This window comes from Corvus brachyrhynchos, unplaced genomic scaffold (genome assembly GCF_000691975.1).
Source record: "Corvus brachyrhynchos isolate BGI_N302 unplaced genomic scaffold, ASM69197v1 scaffold142, whole genome shotgun sequence".
In the NCBI taxonomy this organism is placed as follows: domain Eukaryota; kingdom Metazoa; phylum Chordata; class Aves; order Passeriformes; family Corvidae; genus Corvus; species Corvus brachyrhynchos.
In genome coordinates, this window is record NW_008237226.1 from 5,577,776 (window position 1) to 5,595,196 (window position 17,421).

The 17,421-nt window shown below is 40.1% G+C and overlaps 1 long non-coding RNA gene across 1 annotated transcript in view; it reads right to left on the reverse strand.

The window, feature by feature from the left end:
* Positions 1-13,546: 13,546 nt before the first annotated feature.
* The window catches only part of LOC108445447, a 102,055-nt gene continuing 98,180 nt past the window's right edge, over positions 13,547-17,421 (reverse strand). The window contains exon 3 of the long non-coding RNA XR_001860299.1: positions 13,547-16,594. This is a non-coding gene — a long non-coding RNA (uncharacterized LOC108445447). The remainder of the gene's footprint in view (positions 16,595-17,421) is intronic.

Here is a 17,421-nt window from a genome sequence, read left to right on the forward strand (position 1 = left end):
GAATTAGAGCCTTTTTTTTTTCTTTCAAGGTAAAACAAAAAGTGTTTGTAGTACACTCATTAAAATTTCCAGATTATTTTTAGGTGGACTACTATTCATTTCAATGCCTGGGCCAATTTTCTTTTATTTGGATGCTTTAATGTCTGAAAGCATATTCTGAGGATAAGATTAAGAAGAGAAAATAGAACAGGTTGGAAATTAATTTGCTTATAAGCAGTTAAAGGTGTTCTGTTGAAAAAAACCCTCAAAGCCGTATTAAGTATTTTAGATAAATTGAGTAAACTGTTGTTTTGGAGGTCTGCATGGTTCCAGGCTACCATACAGTGTCTATTCAGAGAAACCCTGTGCTGCAAAGAAAATTGGCATAGTATGTGGACGGATCAATATCATGTGAAATCTGGATACAGATCTACATCTAATGGTCCTCCAGCTCAGACATCTGTCTCATATCAGCTGTGCCTGCAAATCTTATCTGGGTGGGAGAGGGACTGTCTTATTTATGGTCCAGGCTGTTAGATATCCAGGAATGCACCTAATTCCTGAAAAAAAAAAACCCAACCAAAAAAAACCCCACAGGAAAGCTTATTACCATTGTTACCATTCAGAATGTGTGAATTTCTGTGCAATGCAGAATATCTATCCTGTAGTGTGTTGGGCAGTCCAAGCACTGACTAATGCATCCTAGGAATCCCTTCAGAGATAGTGTTCTGTATCTCAGGATAGTACTGCATGTCATGCTGTAGTTTTTTTGGATTAAATTGAAGGAAAAAAGCGTATCCCACATTCAGTGCATCTGGAAGTGAGGCACGGATTGCCCTGCTTCTTTCAATAGCTCTGCACAACTCTGGACCCATGGCATTATTCCTGAGGTCAGTGCCTTTGGTTTGCCACTATTTGTTTACTCATGCCTGCAGAGGTCCTCTTTTTCTCTCCAGCTGCTCCATCATTCACCAGCACCTCCTGGTAGCCCACCCTGCTCCCACAGCCCATCCGTTCTCAGAGCTGACCCTCACTGGGGTCAGGATGCGATTAGGTGGCTGCAGATCATAAGGAATATTAATCACAAGGAACACTTAGATGTTGCTTTACAGACTTCCTTATGTGAAATATGCTGTGGCAAGCTATCAGGTTACCAGTGGCTGAAATAGAAACAGTTCTCTCTTTGCCCTTGACAGTCAAAAGAGGGTTTGATTTATTTTCTCATTTTCACTCAGTCTAAAGGCAGCTGGGCAGTATTGCTACAAAGCTCTAGCTGTGTGTCATTGTAATAGGGGCAATATGTTTGTTCACTTCTGCTCTCTTCCTCTGTCTAATTGTTCTATTGTCTTTCTGTTTTCTCTCCACATTGGGGCTGACAAAATGTCTCGCTGGGTTTAGCCCTCTAGCCAAAACTTAACGGGCTCCTAATCAAGAACTAACACCACCAGCAGGCTATTTCCTGCCTTTGTTTACCATTCCTGGTATCATCTTTCTTCTCCTCTGAGTCCATCATTACAAATTTTCACTGTTATTTTCCTTTGACTCTTCCTCTGTATAAGGTGCAGGAATCTTCCTAAATATTGTTCCCCTTTCATTTTCTGGCCACTTGATCTCTGGCCTCTCAGCTCTACATCCTGGAAGAGTACCAGATACATCCAGAACCAGATTTTACAGAGCCAAGTAGCCCTGGGATAACTGCGTATTCCATGTAGCTGTATAGGCAGAATGTTTATTGCCGAACCATGATGGAAATTGTAAGGATGTTTTGAACATAAAAGGGATAACCACAATGGAATTAACCACTAGGTACCTTTCACCATGACTTGAATTTTGTTGCAAGAATCAGGGTATATTCAGTTGCCTAAGCAAAGGTTTCTAAGATCAGTTGAAACCCCCTAAAACACAGAGCCACTTGATGTAACCTGGGAGACCCTGGCCCTTCCCAACTGCAGCTGGAGATGGGGCAAAATACCCCAGGGTTTCTAAAATGACATCCGTTGCCTATGTTTAAGTGACTGAATTCTGACCATACATTGAAATAACTGAGTTTTGTACTTAAGTCTCCTGTTCATGTTACTACACAACTGACTTAATTTATTCTGCCGTGCCTGCCCTGAAAATACTACACTGTGGTAACCTCAACAGGAGATAGTCACTGGATAGGTTGACTCTTAGGAATCAGGTGAACAGAGTAGGCCTTTTTTTCCATCTCAAATATACTTCTACCTTAACATATCTAAGGTGGCATCAGGATGAAGTTCAACCCAAATAAAATCAAATGCTGTAGCCTGGGAATTGTTACTAAGCATTATTTCTGATGTTCAGATAGGTAAGCAGGGCTATTCATCAGTAATCCTGGCAAGCTGTGGGACTTTCTGATACTTAGACTGTTTCAAGAGCCAGAGTCAGGCCACTGAACTTGAGGCCACCCTCACCTTAGGGGACTTAGACAGCCCCTCTGTACTCTCAGTTCAGAAAAGAGATAAATGGGCTCTTCAAGGTGGAGATTCAGAGCACCTGGGTTTGAATATCAGCCCTGAAATGTAATTTGAAGGGACCTATCTCATCTCTGACTATATTAGGAGGACTTGCCCCGTAATTATGTATGAGAAGTCAGGAGATGGAAATAATCTCTTACAAGTTCAGGTAGCAGCAGTCATCCTTGTTGGCCACATTTCTCTGACAAAATTCTTCCAGGGCAGTTTTAGCCCTAAATGTATCTGTTTAGTTCACTTAACAGCTCAGCAATGCCCCCAGGAGCTTCTCCAGTGTGTCTGGTGGGAGCTGGCACTAGCAGTCTGTCACTCAGAGCATGCTGCTGGTGTTGGCTTTGCTGTGCTGGCAGGCAAGAGTGTACTCGCTGCCCTTCCAACCCCTTGGGGCCTGCTTGTCACCAGCCCTGGCTGTCGTTCAGCTGTTCTGCAGTGCCACAGGCAGCACAGCCTCAATGCAGGGAATTCCACTTAATTTAATTTATTGCCAGTTAACACAGCCTTTTAATTACTGATTTGTGTATGGAGGGGAAAAAAGAAGACATATACAATTGAGGAAACACTTGGAATTACCTTTCCTCACCTTTCTTCAGGCTCTGCTTCAGTCAAACACCTCTCCTCCCTCCTCTCTCACCTCAGCTCCCTTTGTTTTTGCTGCTGGTTCCCACTTTCCCTCCCTCCCCATCCCTTCAGTGAGCTGACGGGCAATTGGGGTCCAGGTATGTTGGTTTCTGCCCCTGCAATTCACTTCTTGCCCTCCACTGCTCCTCACTTCTTACTGCTCCTGTGCCCCAGCGTGGCTCATCCATGGCCTGTGAAGAAGTGTTGTGGAGTCGGTTTACTTCCTACGCTTGTGGACACATCTTCATTGCAAACAGGGGTTATTTTATCACATAGACATATTCAGTCAATGAAAGTCAGGTGTCTAAGGCGTGTTTTAATCCTGATGCCATGGATGTAGCTCCCAGGAGATGCAACACGTGCCAGCAGTGCAGGGCCAGTGCGATGCATGAGCAGGACCACTGAGCTGGGCCCCCCAGCTCCTGTGCTGCCAGCTGCTGCCCAGGCAGAGCAGCAGCAAGGCCACCCCAGCTGGAAAAGTAGACAGAGGTGTCCATGGCATGGAGAAGCCCATAGAGCCCCAAAGCTCCTCCTCATCCATCCTGCAAAGCAGAGGATACCTTCTTCCTCAGAGCTCCTGTTAACTTGTCATGTCTTCGTCAGCAAACATAGAGGTTTTGATGAATCATCTAGTGGTTTTCCACAGAAATGAATGAAGAAATGCTGTGCCACTAGCAGAGGTGTCAATTAATTTCTTTCTAAACAAGGACACTCTTGAGACCTTTTTTATCTTAGTTTGCTTTTTATCTTAGATTACCAAGTGAAGTTGATGCAGTACATCAAATCAAAGCCACAAGGATCAATTTGGGCAAGTCACGATCTTAATTTGGCTCATCTAACCAGCTCCCGTGAGTGCAGCAGTTGGCCCAGCCAACTCTGGGCCATTATATGTACAACTGTGAAAAACTGATAGTTCTTTCTGTTTCTGTTGGATAGGAACTTATTCTTAATTATATTTTAAAGAAAACCCTAGAAAACAAGCTGTTATGGTCCTAACAAACTGTTATGGTCCTATCTGCTTTCCAAAGCACATAAGTCTTTTGTAACTATAATCCTTAGTCCCATACCAAGTACAGTGGCATCAATGACAGCTGGAATTCTTATAAAAACAGCATCAGAGTAAATGGTGAGCATATGCCAAACAAATCTACAAAACCAATGGTTTTATTGAGTATATATGAAATCCTTTTGTCTACATTGTACACAAACACATAAGTTAAAATATTTACTTGTACAGTACTTATTGTACAGATAAACTACACAATTAAGCAGGCTAATAAGATAGTACAGTGGTGCTAATTATTATTCTAACATACAAAGTAAATTAAAAGTGTGTAGGATCACCTACAGCAGTATGTTACAGCAGGAAAGTTAGATTTGAGTACATTGCTATTGAGGTTGACTGAGAAAGAAAGTAAAAGATCTAAACTGATTGTCATGTGAAGGAGAGCATTAGGAAACAGCACTCTCAGTTTTACTGTTTCTGTCTTGTATCTTTTGTAATACACAATAAGGGAGTCTTTTCTCTGATTTGCTTTTAAGCCTTTAGCACAATCAAAAGCTGGAAGTATTGTCAGGAAAATCTGCAAATAGCATGAAAATGTCTTGTGGTGACATTCAGGTTCTGGGCCTGATTTTGAAAGATCTGAAACACCCAGAGATGCCAATGCTAAGCTCTTCTGCAGGTCAGATATTTGAGGTCTGGAAGGTTGCTTTATAATCTTGTTTTCATGTTCTTGCAAATCTAGATAATATTTTATTTTCCCTTTGTGGTACCACTGATTTTATTAAAACCATTCAGAACAGATAGCTATATTTTAAGTCAACAGTTTTTTGCTCACCAATAAGATAGAAAACTTCGGTCAGCAGAAAAATTTCCAGTCTTTGAGGAAACGGATAATATATTCAAAGTTAAGACAGCAAAAATTATTTAAAAAACAAAATCTCAGAAATGCTGGGACTTTTAGGTCCTCTCCATTGTATCATTCTGCCTGACTATGGCACCATCTTCACAAAAGTTCTTGTACATTAATGGCAAATTATTCATGGGCCATATAAAAAATCAGTGCCTCAAAAAAGAAGATTTTTGTTCTTTGTGTTACATTGCCATGTCATCTGGAGGGAAAAGTCCATTTTTGCCATTGTGTTTTCACTCAGAAGTGGTTTGAGGTGGCTGCAGTCTGAAGTATAACCAAAACAAAACAATAAGGTTTGAAATTGTATGTTCAGTGTTTATGCAGGCTGTATGTAAGCCACAAGGAAAAATAAATTTAAACAATCACATGCAGATCTAAGAGAGTCAACTGAAGCAATGGCTCCTCAATTCCCAAAAATGTGACTAAATTTAGAATTTTATATCCCAACCAGTTATCACACACATGGTTTATTGGCACAGTGGAACTGAATACATCTAAATGCCTGGCTCTTCATTTGTAGGAGTTTAAACCATAACCTAAAAAGAGAATTGAATAAATGTATGTTATTTTTAATGCTGAAAGAAAAAGAAAGAAGTTGACAGATCCCCCCTATGCTGTCAGATACTAAGAATTCCTAAGTTATATAAGACTATTTAGAAACATCATATCTTTTCATACTGCTAATGACTCTAAGGGGCTCCAGATATTCACCAAGGACTCGTGACAGCTGCCTTTTGGGTATAATGGAAAACCACCTCCTCTTAAATGCACAAAGCAAGTAGCAATTGGTCTTTAGTTCTGAGGGCAGCCAAACCTTGTGTACTGAAGTCCAGATGCTTTGAAGTATTACAATGTGGGTTTTAGCCATCTGGTTTTCACAGAACAACTCCTTGTTCCTCAAAATTTGGCCCACAGTCCTGACAAACCTTTAACAGCACTGATTTTACACCTCTTCTGAAGGAATTTTCAGTGAATTTCAGGAATGTCCCTATAATATAGTCATTTTTCTCCAACATATAAAATGCTGATTCTATTGCTAGAATCATATAACTTACCTTATTTATTTTAAATAAAATGAAAATCCAATCTATTTGAGGCATACATAAGAGCAAGCAACAACTATTAATACAGATTTGCTAAAATAAGGTGCATAATCACCTTCATAATAAAATTTAATCACCTTTTAATATTTATTTTAATATTATTAATATGTTTGTATGTGTTATATTTTTGTATGTAATATACATATATACTCTATTTTATAAGTTATATATTGTATTATATTATATTATATTATATTACATAAGTGGTGTAGCTAGTCTTTTGCAGATTTGCATAAACATATTATACAAGCACATCTGAAACACTTATTGCATAGAAAACTTGAACTGTACATTTTAAATAATGACTTTCAAAGGATAAATTGTAATCTTCTTTTATGGTTGGTACAAATTTATATTGAAGCTTCACTGAAATGTACAGTTTTTCAGTAGAGTTTGCTTAATGTTAATCTATTCATTTGAGGGTAAATGCAGAATTTAATGGTGAAGTGATGTAACAAGAATATAGTCTCAAGTGGTGTGTTAGGTTTATCAATCAGTGAAAATTGTGCACTTGAGTGTAAGAACACATGTCTATCCATATGATTCTTGCAGCCTCAGTTAATTGAAACCCTTTTTCCACCCTATTATCAATACTTGAAAAAACCTCCAACCACATCTATTAACCAGTGCCTTAATAGACGCTTTATCAGCTCCGTATAAATTGCACGTATTTTGCTAAAAAGCAATTTCGCTAATACAAGGGTCAGTTCTATGGTTCACTGGAGATGTTCACTCAGGAGGTGTTGGGGCACAACTCGATGGATGGATAGAGATGGATAGAGCTGTGAGCCTGGTCTTCAAGCCACTGAAACACTAGCAAGGTTGGAGGTCCAATCTGATTAACACTCTCAGTCCTCATTAATTTTAACAAAAGCAAGGTGTGCTCATGATGAAAATTAGTTAGGCATGACCACTTGCACAGGGAGATCTAAATCGGACTAGAAATAAGTGGTTTTAAATTTCCTATTTTAAAAAAAACCCTAAACTTTAGACTCAGGATAACAGAATTATACACTAATGCTGATATGTCCTAAACAACTCTGAAATGAAAAGTTCTTCTTTCCAAAGCAGCTTCTCCAAATTTTTAATTCATATTGATAATTTCCTTTCTCCCATAGATCCTTGATTCAAATGAAGAATAAGTATATATTTTCTGTGCAGCTTGGCTCAGTGTCTCCTGAGATCATGGACAATTCAGCTGTCAACTCAATTTAGCCAATTGTCAGCATCATGAATCAACAGTAGAAGAAAAATGAAAGCATCTACAAAATAGGAGGAAAAAGACGGATATGAGATACTCAGCAGTACCTAATCTAGTGCTATCTAAAGCTCTTTAAAGGCTTCTCTAATCCTTAAAGGCATTTTGGAGCTTTGAATCCATAGGGTTTCACCTCTGCTGAGAGATTACCCACATACAACAGATTTTGCTTTTGTTTTTGTGATCAGGTTGTTTAATCAGTTCCATCAGATGTGAGGATACAGGTGAAGGACAATTATGCTTGGTAATGCTTAGTTTTGGGGACATTATTTTCGTGGTTAATTTTACTCCCTGTTACTCAGGGAAACTTGTTGCCATCACACAGAACAGAGATTTGCAGTGTCCACTGACAGCATGAATTTTTTTTTGGTTACTCTTAATTCTTTGTGTAGATCTGTCCCTATGATCTTCACGGGCAAACCAGTGGAGCTTTGAGAATTAACATAATAAAGATCTATACTCAGTTGTAGGCAGAGGTAATATACTGGAAGCATTTGCATTACAAGTGGGCAAATAGCTTTCCTTTTAGTCTTAAAGTGCAGTTTTATGGGACCATATATTATGTAGGAAAGCAGAGCTGAAACTGGTACTACTTTTATCAAGGCATGCATAGTTTAGTGCTTGTGCCACAGATATTCATAGGCAGGAGAAAAGAGCCCCCACCACAGCCATCAGAGCAGAACTATGGATCTGCAGACTGACCCAGGCCAGGTTAGAGCTCAGAAAGATGGTAAGAAACCTGGTTTGTATAAAGGAAATTAGGGCTCAAAGTTACAAAAAGGGTACAAAAAAGATCAGTGCTTTATCATATTTACAAACGTATTGTTTCCATTGTCAAGACTTTATGAATTATAATACAGTGGGCAGACAGGGCAAAACCATAGCTGAAAGCTATCACAAATCTTGTTATGCAATGAAGAACTTCCTTTTACAGTGGGGTATTTCTTCACTGAGAGAAGATCATTGCTATAAAGAGTAGGTATTTATCAATTTTCAAAGGTCTTGGCCCATGAAAGCTAGTGTTAGATTTGGAATTTCTCTTTTGTTGCCAAGGTGACAAACACTTATAAATATACTACATCTTCTAATGTGCTTTTAACTTAGTATTTTTATGGCTTTTAAATCAGATACCATTAGCAAATATATTAGGTAATTTAGCTGAAAGACCATTTTCTACTAACACTTTTTGTTACATTTCCCCAGGTACTTCAGTAAATGTCTGTTGTGACATTGCAGTCCTGCCAGGCTTCTAGCATATAAGGATACATACAGTACATCTGGTAAGAATTAACATATTACCTTAGGGCTTTCTGGCTTTTTGTATTGATAATTACAAATTGTATAAAAGAAGACAAATACTAAGGATTGGATCCTACAGTCCATTGACTTCAGAGAGAACTCTGTGGAGGTAATGACTCTGGGATTGGCCAGAGGCCATACTGTGTGTTGTTATTTTTGGCTCCCATCTCCCCTTTTTATAGCCCAGTAATGAGGCTGAAAACACAGGGGAGACCATAACGGCTCCATAGCTGGGCACTTCCTTCTGCAAGAGAAGCAAACAAACCAACAAAACCTGCCTGGGTGTTTTCTTCTTTTTCATAGACTTGAAGGCCAGAGGATACCTTTGCCATCATCTGGTGTGATGCCCTGCAGGACACCAAGCCAGGAGCTTTCCTGCCCGGAAACCATCTGGCAACCATACAGGCCACGTCTCGGACAGAGCATGGCTTGAAGGAGACCAGCTTGGAAACTGGTGCTGGCAGATGAGGTAGCAACATCTTCAGGAGCTGCTTGTCCACAGGAGGCAGCTGCACCTCAGGAGTCTCTTGGGGCCGTGGGAGAGCAACCTCCCTGTGGGCAGGTGCTGCAGGCACCAGTGGTGGAGCCATGAGAGAGCTCAGCAGCAGGACTGGGGCTCTGCGAGTGCAGGTGTCCAGGGCCCCTCTGACTGCACAGAATATTTCCCTGTGCTTTTCCTGCTACAAAACCGCATCTGAAGGCAGGGCCCAGGCTGGGCTCTACTCCCAGGACCTCCATCTCATGCCAGGAGTCCCATCCTGCACCAAGGAGCATCCTGACTGGGAATGCAACCATATGAGCAGGCAGGGCTGGAGAGGTGGGGTACTGACAGAAAGAAGCTGTCATTTCAAAATACAATTTTTAAAAATCTTGACAAAGCTTTGCATCACTGAGGATTAAGCACAGTTCATAAACCAGTGAATAAGCTTCCTACAATAGCAGTGTGTTGGAGTGGAAAAGTCCAATGGAGAAGCATCCAGGAAATATCTTTCATTCCTTCATATTACATTTAATCTTCCACTCCCATCTTTTAAGGCTTGGCATTCATCTACTAAAAAAAGATGTTGATCTGAAACAAAAAGAAAGGGAAAAAAAACCCATCCTGCTATAACAGTTTGCTTGGCAAAATGGAAGAGACTCGAGGAATGAATTGTGTGTGTTACAAAGAGCCGTCCCGCGCTGTAGACACTGGGCCTGTATTTGTCACTCTTGCCCCCAGACCAGCATTGTCCCATTGGCCTCTTCATTCAGCACAGCTATCTGTCATGAAGAATTTAAGTTCCATATTTTCATCTGTCAGTTGTGAAAAGGCCTGTCAGCTGAAGCTTACACTACCATTTGCTAAAAGGCCTATAGCCCATGCTGACAATACACTCTTATATTTGTGCTTCCAGGCTCCAGATAATCCCCTCACTTTCCTCCTCAGCAGTCCAGTTATGATGAGGCTTAAATTGCATATTTTGGGGGTTTTTAAATCCAGATTTTGCTGATAAATGCTATCAGCGGGAATGAAATGAAATACAGCACGGTTTAGCTCTTATTACCAGCATTTTGTGAGGGCTATAGAGACAGTATTCATATTAAACAGGTTAATGTCTATAATGTCTATAGTCACAGGAACTAAATGTAGGAATGCTAATATCAGCCTTTATCTACTTTGTCTCTTTGCCATCCTTGAAAAAACCCACCCATCCTTCAAACAGGGCATTTCCCAGTTTGTTTCTTTAATTTGATTTGCAAAGGGAAGATAACCAGCTCATAACAAGTCTACAGCCAAATGTTTTATGCTCCGAGATACCACCAAATTACCCATATAATGCCACAGAAGGAAGAAAGTGTCTAAATCCCCAAAGCTCGCTTTCAGACACCAACACTTTCCCTGTAAGACTGTAAATAAAATTACCAAAATAAAAACCTGGTCACCAACCCATCTCAATCTGATGCCTGTTTATGAGGGTAAGGAAGGATGCAAGGAGTTGTTCCTCACACCTGTAACTTTAGGACTGCACAACTTTGATTCTCACACCTAAAGAAAACACAGCTAAAAGTAAAATTGCTTCAAAAACTCAATCTCACTTGAGGATTGTCAGGGAACACAGTACAGTAACCCAGGTTAAGCATTTGCTGTCTTGTCTCTGAGAAATCGATTTTCCAACCATTATGCAACTACAAAGAAATCATATCTTTAATTCATTACAGGCTTTTAAATTGTCTAATTGATTATGACTCAATTACACTTTCTGAAAGAATATGAGGTTATGTCCCTATGAAGCAGCTTTACCTTTTCCTTCTTAGGCTATTTTAGAACTACAGGGAAAAATGATGTTTCATCTAAGTACAGTAGTGCCAGAGGTATTTCTGTTTCATTGCTTTATGTTGTCATTTGGAAACTAACTTCAGAGCAATGTTTTTCAACCCATGGTCTGAGACAGTCTGGAAGGAGAAGAGAGAGGGACTCTGCAAAAAGTCCTGTGAAAAGTAGTCTTCTTGTTAATGGGTTTCAGCCTGATCCCCTTTTTTCCTGGAAAGAGTTTTCAGGATTTCACCTTAAAAAAAAAAAAAAAACCCAAACAAAAAAAAAAGTTGAAAGTTACTGCCTTGGAGTATCTTTTTCATGAGAAGTAAGATGGTAAGGTGCTTACCCACAGCTAGCTTCTGTTCATAAAATGAGAGCAGCTACAAGGCAGTCTTTAAAGTGACTCTATGGAAACGTTCCTGCACATGCTTCACATGGTACTCCTGTGATTAAAACAACTTGTGTGTGCAGATTTGAGCCCATAAATGTCCTGCAGGTGAGATAATTACACCATAACAGTACTGAAAAAGTTTGAAATACAAGACTTCCTTGAATGTCCTAACTGTTTGGGTTCAGGTGTCTTCTACTACAGCCAGCTGTGGCAAAGGATTCTCCCAATGGGGAAGGATTTTCTCACCTCAAAAATATGTTTTGTCCCTGCAATGTCCTTTGGCTGTGTCCCCCCAGTAGGTAAAGAGCAACCAAGAGAAATGAAGCTGAAAGGGAGTGCTGTATAACAGTGTACATTTTTACTTTACTAATTTACACATTAAGATTTTATTAGGATAGTATAAATAACAATAGCTGACATAAAAATATGTTAATAGTATCAATAACAGTAGCAATGATTATTAGACATCCAACAAACTCATTTTTTCTGTAATGATAGTGCAATATTGCCAAGACAATAGCAATGGGTCATTATCTGTTCAATCCCTGGTTCAAAGTAGCAAGTACATCCTGCCCCAGAATATTCCCACACAATGGCTTTTAGAAAAGACGTGTGGGAATTAAGATAAATAGGGATCACTCTGAAAGACAGAGAAAAGGGAAACAGGTCTCTGAGGTCTCTGAGGTCTCTGAAGTCTCTGAAGTCTCTGAGAAGCTAATCAGCGAGCTAAAGCATTATGATTTGTGTTAACTATTTTTCTGTCCAAAGGATTGAAATATCTGAGGAACAGAGGTTTTGTTTTTCTGTTTTCTAAACCATGACAGTTACCACGTGGAGTATTTTGGATCTCACTATGTTCTTACTGTTGTTACAAACAAGAATTCCCTTAGCATGGCATGTGTGTTGAGTATCTTAAATCTTTTTAAACGGAAAAGACAAATATATTTTGTTTTGGGAAATTACTCCAGGAGCTGTAGCAAGTGATATGATTCCCTAAGCAATACAGACTTTTAATGTATGAGTTGCTCTATCTTGGGGTAAAAATTCAGAAAATAGTTTCACCTCACTGAAAAGCAGGATTTTGCTCCTGAATTCCTGGGAATTTCCCACCTAAGCTAAGAGCCCTCCTTTTGTCTCTCAAGTTACTCATTAGAAGCAGGCTCATGCCTCATTTAAAGAACAACAAATGGAGGAGGCAGATCAACATTTCTTTCTGCATTTCTTTTTACCTGCAATTTGGGAACAGCTTTGGTTAAATTCAGGTTAGTGTCCTCCACAGGCACATTCAAATCAATATAAGGGTGTCCAGTATATTTGTAGATGGAGAAAAGAGTGAGAATTGCTCTGGTAGAATTTGTTCTCTTTACAAGTTAGAAATACTGGCCTTTTCTACTACTTTAGGTTGGGCAGTTCTCTCCTCCAACTGGTGGCTTTTAGGACTTTATTCCCAGGGGCTGAGCAGCTACTTTTAACTGCTTTAATTTTTCTGAGCAACTAAGGCCCTACCCTCTTTGAACCCTACCCCTCAACTCAGGGTAATAAACCCATGTAGGCAGCCAGATACTTAACTACCAGGCACAGCAAATACTCATCTCAGAAGTCCTTTTTAGATCTCAGCCAAACCTTTCTTCCCTTTTCTGTTATTCGTGTTGCAATTATTCCTTCTTCCTGCCCTCCAGTCTCTTTGAAAGGATTTGTTTGATTATTAGCTACATTTTTCTACTTTAAGTTTGCAGGTGGGTTTGACTCAACACAGGCAGATGCCAGGAAAAATCACTTCAGTCGGGTGCAGAGCTCAAGGTAGTGACAGGAGATCTCATCCCCAGTCAGCACCGTAATCCACTGGCACCAGCAAAGCAGCTGCTGACACAAAAACCCCCATGCCCATATCTGTTGCAGTGGGGATCCTGCAACACGCATATATCAAACCAGGAGTCCCGTGGAAAGGAAATATATATGGACAGACAGATTCTTGATAGCTGTTTCAGAGATGTTTATTTCCCCAGCCGCATGGCCGGAGCTCTGCTCAGGAACTGTTCCAGTCACGGGACCAAGGGTCCTTCTGCCCGCGCAGGGAACACAAACCAACCAATGGGAACGAGGCTGAGCAGGGGCAGGGAAGCCCCGTGTCTGTGCCCTCAGGGCCCCTCTCCCAGGGCTACACGGCAGGGGAGGGACCCAAACACATATCCATGAAAGCAGTGGCCATGTTCTAGTCCTCCTGGTGGGAAGCTATGGGTGCAGCTCTCTGGGGCTTCTTGGAGGAAGCTGGTTGGACTCCAAGTCCTTGCTTAGTTGGTCCTGGGACAAAAACAGCTATATCTTGTCCTGCCCCAATTCAGACACAGCTGCTATCACCAGAGCTGGTGGTAAAATTCCTAACTTCTTTCATACTTTCTTCATGCAAGGGTTATCTTTGGTTCTATGAATATTTTATTGGCATGCCCACGTTCCCCAGAAATTTCAGGCTCCTTTATTTTTGTTTTCTTGTTTGCTTCACTAGGGAATAAGAGGGCCAGACACCAGGCATTTAAATTAGGATTATGCTGTTCAATCCTATAGTGTGATGAAGTTATCATGGCCAGCTCTGTGCAGTTATCACCCTTCTGACCTTTAGGGTCCATATCGGTTTTGATCTGGCACTGCAGCAATGAACTTTCTTTGTTTCCTTTATGGGCAGGATGGCATGTGCCTCCAGAGACAGAATGACCCCGAAGGAGAGACACAGTGGGACCTGTGGGGGAAGCAGTGGCAAGAACATTTGCCATCCATGTTTCATCCCACTGCTTGGCCTTGTGCTGCTGCCAGAAGCTGTGTGGCTCAGGTCAGAGCAGACTGCAGGAAAACAGTAAGAAGAAAACAAAGTAGTATTTCCTTTTTGAGTTACGGAATAGTAAAAACAACAGCATGCAGCTACTTGTCCTGCTCTGTGAAATGAATAAAGGTGACTTAGGACTAAGTGACTTAAGACTAAAGGTGACTAATGACTAAGGACAAATAACTTCAGTCCCCAATTTTCCATCCTCATTTGATCCTGGATATTAAATGAGATGGAAGATTAAACTGGGTAGATTTTTTGCATTGTGTGCAGCTGACAGAGCATAACAGATGAAGGTCTGTAAGTGCGGTGGAGCCAGAAGATTTCCATGTTGCTGTACCGTGCAGCCACAAGTCATCTACTTCAAATTACTCACTTCATGAGATGTACCGAGGTGGGGGAATTCAGAGACTCCAGCTGACAAGAGATGAAGAAACAGGCTCATTTCTTCCCCAGGCAGAATGTTTATTATGTTTCTCTCACTTTGTTCTTTGAATCAATATTTCTTCACAGTTTTTAAACTACACATCTTTGTAAATTCATGGCTTCCCACAATGTTATTAATTTCAGTTTGAGAGGATTGAAAGAGCAAGGGCACAATTAATTACACAGTATGAAATAGTTAGATTTAACAGGAAACTGTAAAGCTTTATTTTTCTAAGTGTTTCTCAACTTCAGCACTAAGTGAAAGTGTAAAGCAAAAGAGGCTGGACTTTTTAAATGTCAAAGTAATTTTGGCCTATCTCTGGCCCTTCCATTTGCTACATTAAAGCAGCCCTGTTATTCTGTAAACTTTATAGGCTCAGTTGGAATACAACACAGCATTTGCCAGGACAGCTTTAAGGGTAGACAAAGCTGCCTACACTAAGAAGGAGCTAGATGCAGAAAAAGAAAGAAAAGGCAAATTTGCAAATATAAAACATTATTTGCCAACAGTGTTCCCTGATCAAATTGTCCAGGAAGTGTAATATAATCCTTCAAGTATTTTTTCAGAGGGTGAAGAAACCCATGGGGGAGGACATGAAAATGTCCTTTTTTCTGACATAAAAGAGGTGAAGTGTGGCACCACCTTCTGCTGCTATTCTATTTGAGGCGGCCTTTGGCAGCTGATGGGCAAGGGGGCTGGTGGGAGCAGATCTGCTAACCCTGCAGAGCAGAGGGCAACACACCTCAACACGCCTGCTGCTATAGAAAAACCTTGCCTCTACAAGCAAGTAGTTTTGGAATAGCTTTAGAGGGTTTTTGCTCCAAATAAACTGCCTTGCAGCCATATGTAAAAGTTAGGGGATTTTTTGTTCTCACTTTTAGTTTTAAACAGGCTGGTGTTTTATCCCACATCAACTGCAAATTGGACTAAAACAACTGTTCTGAGTTTTTTATCCGATTTATTTTATCTTTGCAGTTACTACCCTGTAGAGAAGCATTGCCATTTTAGGTTTCTAGTTCCTGAAAACTGCAGTCTTGGAAGCTGGAATCTTTTAAATGGAAAGCAAGACAGAAATGACAGTGGTACACAATGAAAGAATAATTTCTGGGACCAGATATTCAAGTCTCTTTAGTTCTGGCTCAAGCAAGCAAATTAAGGTAAAACCTAGAGGGACAAATATACTGCACAGATCAGCTTGGAAAGCATCCTTTTATAGAAACAAACGGGGAAGTAAAACAGTGCTTTAAAAGTGCATTAAGTATACTTTATTCCTCAGTTCAGAGTTAATTCAAGCAATAAACTCACAGATTTCGCACAAGTTAAAGCTTCCTACAAATCTCACAACTGAGTTCCCAAATGAACCTCAGGGGAAGCTTTTATAATGATAACTCCCTTCCCCCACCTCCAAGACGACCTGGAAATGCTTAAAGAATTGTGCTCCTGTCCTAAGACTTTTTTTTATTGTTATTACCTGTGTTTTTCTCTGAACCAGGTATATAAAAGAGAGGGGATTTCCCCTTGCACCAATTAAAACTCAAATCTCACCTCTCCTTTCTTCCCCCACAACAAGAAGTTAACCCCTGCTGAGCTTTTTCCCCTAAGGCATCTATAAAGCTTCACAGGTGAGCTTGCTGCAGTAAATAGAATGAATCAGCCCCAGATCTTCTAACAGATAAACACGAATCTTTTATTCTAGCCACCTGGCTTTGGACTTATCAGACAAGAAAATGGCAGTGGTTTGAGTTAGGTGGATTTTCTTCTCTTTTGCAATATTCTTCCTTTTGTATTTTCTTTCCTTTAGCAAGCACTCTTGGGAGAAAATGTGCTTTGGAACATCTTCAAGCTGGGATTTTTCTTTCTGAAAAGCCACATTGTGATGCTTTTTGTTGGAGGAAGTTACCTTGTTTTCTCTAGGCTCAGTCTCTCAAAGTCTTTCAGTTGTGTCAGAACTCTTATTTCACCAAGTCCTTGAAATATGGATGAGTTTGTCACACCTGGACAGAAGTAGTATGAAAATATTTTCATTAAAGTAAAGATTTAATTGTAATTACATCTAGTTCTTATACCTTAGGGAAAATGAAAAGCTTTGTGTGGTTTTACAGGTAAACTTGTCTTGTCTCCCTGTGGTTTTGACCATAAGAATGTAGAGTCAAGAACTGTAATAGTTCACTAAAATATTTTCTATCCTAGATGTGCATGAATCATATAATTGTTTGTCTAATGAAGCACTTAAGAATAACTAGAAGAAATGAAATGCATTAAGGTGTTTAACAGGAGAACAGGCCATTGCGCCAAATTGCTTCAAATTTTTATGATTGTTTTCAAGGAGGGAGTAAAGTGAGAGGATGACAAGTCAATTCTCCAGTTCAATTTCCACCTCTTCACTGATTTCATGTTATAAGTAAGTGTTTTATAGGGCTGCTTTCAATTTATTTTCTGGTCCTGGCAGAGGGTACTGTCCTGTTGCCTTTAAATTTCACCCTTCTCTCTTACCTTAAATGCTTTCAGAAGAAAACCCTCAACTAAAGTTGAGTCCTCTTTTTTTGAGTACTTCTAAGAAGTATTTCTCAGTAAAACCACTTGTTTAAAATTTTTAACATTAATTTTTTGGGCACTGCTGCTACCCACAATTTTTTCTAAGCCTATCACTGGGGAAATAATAAGGTGTCTGTGTTTTGAGGCTTTAAAGGGTGTGCCTTTTGTCTGCTGTTTTTTCACTTTCTTCACTCTAAAGGGATTGGTCTTTCTGCAAAAAAACCCTTACAGAAGCATTTATCATCAGTCCCATGTGCAGTGTGGGTATTCATACCAGATAGCAGCA